This window comes from Podarcis bocagei (assembly GCF_964188305.1).
Source record: "Podarcis bocagei genome assembly, chromosome: 9".
Taxonomy (NCBI): domain Eukaryota; kingdom Metazoa; phylum Chordata; class Lepidosauria; order Squamata; family Lacertidae; genus Podarcis; species Podarcis bocagei.
Genome location: NC_138134.1, coordinates 8,297,233 through 8,304,738, shown reverse-complemented (window position 1 = coordinate 8,304,738; position 7,506 = coordinate 8,297,233).

Below are 7,506 nucleotides of genomic sequence, written 5' to 3'. Positions count from 1 at the left end.
TTAGTTCCTAACAACTCCAAACTGATTACAGTGGTGCCCCGCAAGACGGAAAACTCGCTAGACGAAAGAGTTTTCCGTTTTGGAGGTGCTTCGCAAAATGAATTTCCTATGGGCTTGCTTCGCAAGACGAAAATGGCTTGCGAGTTCCTGCGGGTTTTTTCCCCTCCCCCCTTTTTCTAAGCCGCTAAACCGCTTATCAGCTGATCCGATAAGCCACTAAAAGCCGCTAATAGCGCTAATCCGCTAATCCGTCAATGGGCTTGCTTCGCAAGACGAAAAAACCGCTAGACGAAGAGAATCACAGAACGGATTATTTTCGTCTTGCGAGGCACCACTGTATTCCAACTATCTATCTGACTCAGCCTAACAATTCCTCTCACTCTCTCACAGTACAACTTGACCAACCCACTGCCTATTCCACCCTCTTCCTTCTCCAACACCAAGCCTCAACTCCCAACTGACAAACCTCAACTCCCAAACCTCAACTGACTTTTTCAAAACCTCCCACTCTATCTTTTACTCCCCCCTTGCATTCTCACTGGCCAATCACATCACACCCACTTTAACCCTTTCCTTGACCCATCCTAGGAGGCAAATGCCACATTCCTCCTCCCTTAAGAAGATTGACTCAGGAGGGATAACTTAACCTACTTATTCTCCTGATCAATCAGCAGTACATCTTTAAGGCAAATAAACATTTCCTCACCTGTCATTTCACCCTTCACACCACACCTAACATTTGTACATCAAATACTGTGTTTTGGTAAAATATACATATATACAAAAACCTGCTACATGTTAGGTATTCAGTTAACTTTCAACTGCAGGTCTTCTGTACAAGGCATCTGTGACAGTATTCAGGGTCCCTTTCACATTTTTAATCATACAGTGGTGCCTCGCAAGACGAAACTAATCCGTTCCGCAAGTCTCTTCGTCTAGCGGTTTTTTCGTCTTGCGAAGCAACCCTATTAGCGGATTAGCGCTATTAGCGGTTTAGCGGCTATTAAAGGCTTAGCGGCTTAGCGGCTAAAAGGCTATTAGCGGCTTAGCGGCTTAGCGGCTTAGAAAAAGGGGGGGAAGTGAAAAAAGCGCAAGACTCGCAAGATGTTTTCGTCTTGCGAAGCAAGCCCATAGGGAAATTTGTCTTGCAAAGCGCATCGAAAAACGGAAAACCCTTTCGTCTTGCGGGTTTTTCATCTTGTGAGGCATTCGTCTTGCGGGGCACCACTGTAAAATTAAAGTCTTGCAGTGATAGGGCCCACCTCAACAACTTACTGTTGGTCTTCATTGACCTCAGCCACATCAAGGGTGAATGGTCAGTTCATAAAGTAAAAGTTCAACCCCAGATGAACGGCCTCAGCTTCTGTACAGTGGTGCCCCGCAAGACGAATGCCTCGCAAGACGGAAAACTCGCTAGACGAAAGAGTTTTCCATTTTGGAGGTGCTTCGCAAAATGAATTTCCTATGGGCTTGCTTCGCAAGACGACAATGTCTTGCGAGTTCCTGCTGGCTTTTTTTCCTCCCCCCCCCTTTTTCTAAGCCGCTAAGCCGCTTATCAGCTGATCCGATCAGCAGATAAGCCGCTAAAAGCCGCTAATAGCCGCTAATAGCGCTAATCCGTCAATGGGCTTGCTTCGCAAGATGAAAAAACCGCTAGACGAAGAGAATCACAGAACGGATTCTTTTCGTCTTGCGAGGCACCACTGTAATGCCCATACGATGGCATTATACCAATAAGATTCCTTGGAGCATATCCAGGCTTCATTCCACAGGAGAATATCTAGGCTCTCCTACGTAATCCAGCCCCTACTTTGCTGATTTCCCTCAAGAAGCGGTTTACATTCTTCTTCTTCAGCTTTGAAGGATATTTACCAAATTCATATTTCCACCAGGATCTGAGCCACGGATGAACCCCCTTTGCAACTGTCACTACTCTTAATCTGCTGCTCTGTCCACCTAAACACACACGCACAAATCCTGGGGGGGCTAGAGAAGATCACATCCGCTCACCAGGTCAGATGGTGGACAGGGTTTGCGGCCTTGGTTCCTGCCCCAAACTGTTTTTAAACCAGCCAGTTTGCCCCATGAAAGGTGGGCAAATGATACAAAATTCCTATAGGACTTTTATGCACAATAGAATTTTTTGATTCATTCCATTATTTTGCATGCAGATATCTGATGGGGTAGGAACACTGTGGGTTAAACCACAGAGGCTAGGACTTGCCGATCAGAAGGTCGGCGGTTAAAATCCCTGCAACGGGTAGAAGACTCCCAAGTCTAGGGGTGTCCATAGCACAGGATTAGACAGGACATTTTGGAAATGAGGCTGAATGAAGAATGTTCCAATATAGAAACATGAACTCCAAAAGAGAAGATTCACCTGCAGACGGAACAGCAGGTGCTTCAAAGTTCTGAAGAAACATTGGGGGGGGGGTCCAGGGTCCAGGTGGGTGGGTTGCCATGGTAGCAATGGGCCTGCCCTCCTTTGTGACATCTCCTGCTTCTCCCTTAAAAGCCACCAACTACAGGCGTCCATTGTGGGTTCATGAGGAGAGACAGAGAGAGGTGTGTAGGGGCGGTAAGAGAGAAAGCAGGATTTTCTTCTGATTTTGACTGCTTAAAGAGGAGGCGGAGCCAGCAGCAACCATGCGGTCAGTTCCAGACCTTCAGGAAGAAGGAAAGTTCAGCGGACTTGTCCTTCGCGGAACAGAGTGGCTCAGGAGACTGAGAAGCATAATGCAGCTCAAAAAAAGCAATAAAGTGGCCCCGCTCCAGCCCAAGGAGCAGCCTCCTCTGGCACCAGTTGTGACAAAGCTCTTCAAGAGCTTTCCAGAGCTCGAGAAGGCAATAGCCTGAAACCGGGCCCATATTAGGCCAGCACCTGAAGAAGAGGACATAATTGTAGAAGATCTGGAATGAGTTGCCGGCGTTACGGGTCAAGGGAAGGTGCTCTGCTATGGAAGAGTTAAAAGGGAGTAAGGAAGAACGAGGGCGATAAGATTGAGGTAACCCTCCATCCTCTCCTGAGCTGCAGAGGCTCAAGGCAGAGAGGCGGAGGGAACTAAGTTCCCGCAGGAGGAGTGCTCGCCTCCAGGCCAGGAGAGGCGAGTCACCAGAGGATCGTGGCCGCCCTATGCCTCGGGGCAGATAAAAGCCAGTCAGCCCCAGTCCCAGGTTGTGGGAGCAACATTGTTGGTTGCTAGTCCCTGCCTGAACCCTGTCCTGCTTTCCTGCCTGAGCTCCTGACCTGCCCTGGTTCCCTGCTTGCAAGCCTGTTGCTGACTTCACCCGACTCCCTGCCCTGCACCCAGCTTCAGCTACTACGGACTGCCTCCACGTTGCACCTTTGGCTACGGACCAGACTTGGACCTCGCCTCTTGGGTAACCCACGGGACCAGGACAACGGGGAAGGAGGGAGAAAGGATTGAAGAGAGGTGAAAATCTTGGGGACCAAAGGCTGACTGCTGACTCACCCTTATCGTGCGAGGAAGAAACCAGAAACAATGGAAAAAAATTAGGCCCTTTGGGGATCTCTATTTTTGTGTATCTTGTTGGTGCGTAAGCATAAATAAAGCAAAAACAGTATGTTTTTCGGGTTGTTGGTTTTTGGGTTTTTTTGTATTCTCATTTTATATTGTTACGTTGTGATCTTTGGATGAAGGGTGGTATAGAAATTTAATAATGAATGAATGAATGAATGAATGAATGAATGAATGAATGAATGCTCTCCCCAGGGAAACATTCATGGTACCCACACTGTCAGCCTCAGATACCAGGCTGAGAAAGATGTTTAGGTAGGCTCATTAATTGATATTAGATTAATATCTGCTATGATGGTTTATTTTGTTCAATTAACTAGCACAAAATACAAAATCTAGAATCTAATATTAATTTTCTTCTTAACTATAAGGATTTTGGTCAATATATTGAAAAATTGCACAGTGCTAAAACAGACCAGTACATGACCAGTACTAATTAACTCATCAGGAATAGGCCTGCATAGCCTGTGTTCTGGTATTTGCGGCCAATCTGGACATTATGTTAAATATATTTTTAAAAATTTAAGAAAAGTCCAGTAGCACCTTAGAGACCAACTAAGTTTGTTCTTGGTATGAGCTTTCATGTGCATGCGCACACCAAGAACAAACCTAGTTGGTCTCTAAGGTGCTACTGGACATTATATATATATATATATATATTTCTACTACATCAGACCAACACGGCTACTTACCTGAATCTAGAACTAAGTATATTCAGAAATGGATAGTGAACAGCACTACCTTGGCTCTTTGCAGATACGGGATCCTTTTACTTCTAGTTGCCATGCCGCTGCATTTGCTAGCTGAGTTCTTGCTCCCACCACACCTCCAACATGTATTTGCTAAATTTTTATACATCTTTGATAGTCTTGAGGGGGCGAGGTACTGCATCTTTAACATATTAAAAATGCCATGAAATGTTAATCAGCCAAACATTTTTGCCCATCACCTAAAGATATGAAACAAAGGCACCCAGGCAAGACTTCCTGAGATCCCGGGTTAGCGCGATCGACTAATGGCGGATTCCCTCTGAACTCCGGAGGGAATCGGCTCCGCAGGATCGGGTCTTGCCACTGCGGCGACGTGGGGACCCTCAAAAATCACAGGCGGTGATGCCTGTGAGCGTGGTGACTCGGCGGGCACCATTTGCGCCCCCCCGAGCTGCGAAGGAGCCTTTTTAAAGGCTTCGGAACAGGGACGGGGTGAATGGCGCGGTGCTGAGAGTCGACTGCTTCTCCTGCGGAGTGAAGCCGCACTGCCGTTGTCGGAGAGCGCTGACTTCTTCTTGTGAGCAATTGGACTTTAAAGTAACAACCCGTGAGTAGTACGGAAATTGGAATTGTAAAGAAAATTTTTATGAATTAGGCACGATCGGGGAAGGTGTAAACAGGAAGTCCGCCTCCCCCCCTTGTAAATAATTTAAAGCAAGGACCTGCTAACTAAGGTCGAGTGAACCCTTCCCTCCCCCCCTTTTTTGGTAAAAGACTTTAATTTCACGGTTTGGCAGTTTAAGAAATTTTACTGGAGGATAAAGAACTAATTTTGGGAGCTGATGTGCCACCCCCCTGGACCCGGGAGTGCTCCGTGAGAAAGCCTGTTGATGAGGTTCTGAAGAGTTTGACAGCTGTCAAATTAGCTGTCAAGACGGAAAAAGAGAACTTTGTTTCTGTTGCTTCTGCTGGTTATATTTGTTACAATTTTCCTACAATTTGTTGAAAACAAGGAAGAGCTGATACAAACTAACTTGATTTTTGGATTTGAACTGGAAGGAATATCAAGGAACCAAAATCCCTCTAGAGGGGGTTCTGGGACATTACAAGAATGGCTGGAGGAGGGAAAATTCAGGCTGAACTGGACAGAGTTTTTGTTTTCTTGGGAAAGTTACAAGGCCAAATTGATGTTTTGGCTACAAATGTTACAACTCTGGACTTAACAGTAAACAACATTATTGAATTTGATAAGGATTTGAATCAAGAAGTCTATTCAATTGGACAAAAAGAGAAACTTGAGAGCTTTGAGAATTTGGAGAAGGAGATATATGTTGTCCCTGAAGAAAAGGATGGAGGAGCTGTAATTTTGCAGATGACAAAGGAGAACTTGAGGCCAGACATGATGGCAACAAAGGAAAATAAAAACTTGATGTGGAAAATCTGGCCTGAATTGGAGATTGAAAACGGGAGAGATCTCCTTATGTGGAGATCTGAAGACCTAAGGATTACAAACTTGCTTAAGGTGGAAGTTGGAGCTTTGGGGACATTTGGACTTGAAAGGAGTAAAAAACAAGATTTGGGCTCCACTTTTAAGTATGGAGGCCTGGCTGGAAGAAACATGGATCCCGTTGGGCCAGAGCTTCTCTGAGATTTGGTGTTCAATATTAAGGACTATCAAAAAAAACCGGCAGAGAGGAACTGAGAGAGAATTAAGAGCCTCGGATGTGAGATCTCCAGGCTGATAGCAGATTAAGACTGATAGACATTTATTGGGTACTGAAACCGGGAAAGGGGAGGGTGGAGTTTGGGAATCCAAAGGGTACATAATTATAATTTGTTTGGTTTTTATTTTGTTTTGTTATTTGTATGAAAACTGGGAAATTCGTGGAAGGGAATTTGGATCGACTTTAGAAAAAATGTTTTAAGAATGAGTATTGATATATAAGTATTGATGTTTAAGTTTGGATAAGGTAAAATTGGTTTTTTAAAATGAACTAAATTAAATGAAAATAAGGTTAGCAAAAATAAATTGAGGAAATGGATGACAGAGAAAAAGTAAAATAATAATATGTTAAATTAAATTATTAAGTTAATTGTTGAGAAATAAGTAATAAGGATTTGCTGAGCTAATAATTTGAATTGGAATACAAGAAGGGAAGGTGTGAGGAGGTCTGAGAAATAAGTTAAAAGAAATAAGCAATTGAAACTTTATGTGTTTTTAATTGTTTTTAAGTTTTATATTTTTGTATGTTTGTTATATATTTTTTTCCTTTTTGTTGTGGTTGTTTACTTTTTGTTTTTGTTTCATTATAGAAAATGCTAATAAATATATATTAAAAAAAAGACTTCCTGAGGAGATCATTCCTCAAGTGGGGAGCCACTGTGGAAAAGGCCAGTTCTCTTGTTGCCACCCTCTGGACCTGTCGTGTAGGAGGCACACAAAGAAGGGCCTTAGATGATAATTGCAGGGTCCAGGTCAGTTCTTATTCGGAGAGGTGGTCCATTTCACGAAGCAGTATCTATTGCTTTGTGACTGACCCTGGAGCTCCTAATAATCTGCACACACCCTGTCAAATCCTGTCAAACTCTGCCCCGACCATGATTCTCTTGCACTTGCCTATCCTGACTCCAACCCCTCCTCGCCAAACCCTGATTTTAACTTCATTTCCTCAGACAAGGGATCTCAACCTTTCCCCTGAGGATCCTTATACATTGTTATAAGTGGGGAGGAGAGAACTCTTTGACATGTGCCCCCCAAAAAACTTTCAATAAATTACGGTATTTCAGGTTGGGTATAGATTGATTACATGTCCATCCCCTCATTCTGTTGTTCTCCAGACACCATTGCCTACTCACCTGTCCAGGGAACAGGCAATAAGTGAATGAGCAGATGACAACAAATGTTTTTTCTCCCTTGTCCACAATTGCTTGCTCCCTCTATCACTGAAGGAAAAAGCTGGAGGAGCAAACAGGTGGTGATGCCAAGCAGCAATAACTCGCAGTATGATGACCATCAAGTGCCCAGCAATGCCCAACAGTGCCCTTAATCCAGTTCTCAACCTGTGGGTCCCCAGATGTTGTTGGACTACAACAGGGGTCTGCAACCTTTAAGACAAAAAGAGCCACTTGGACCCGTTTCCGAAGAAAAAAAAACTGGGAGCCACACCGCCCCCATGCGACGTCACAGCCAGTACAGCGCCCGCCACAGTGGGGAGTGTCGGGGTGCACAGTGCGCCTCCTCCCCTCGCTAGTATTTT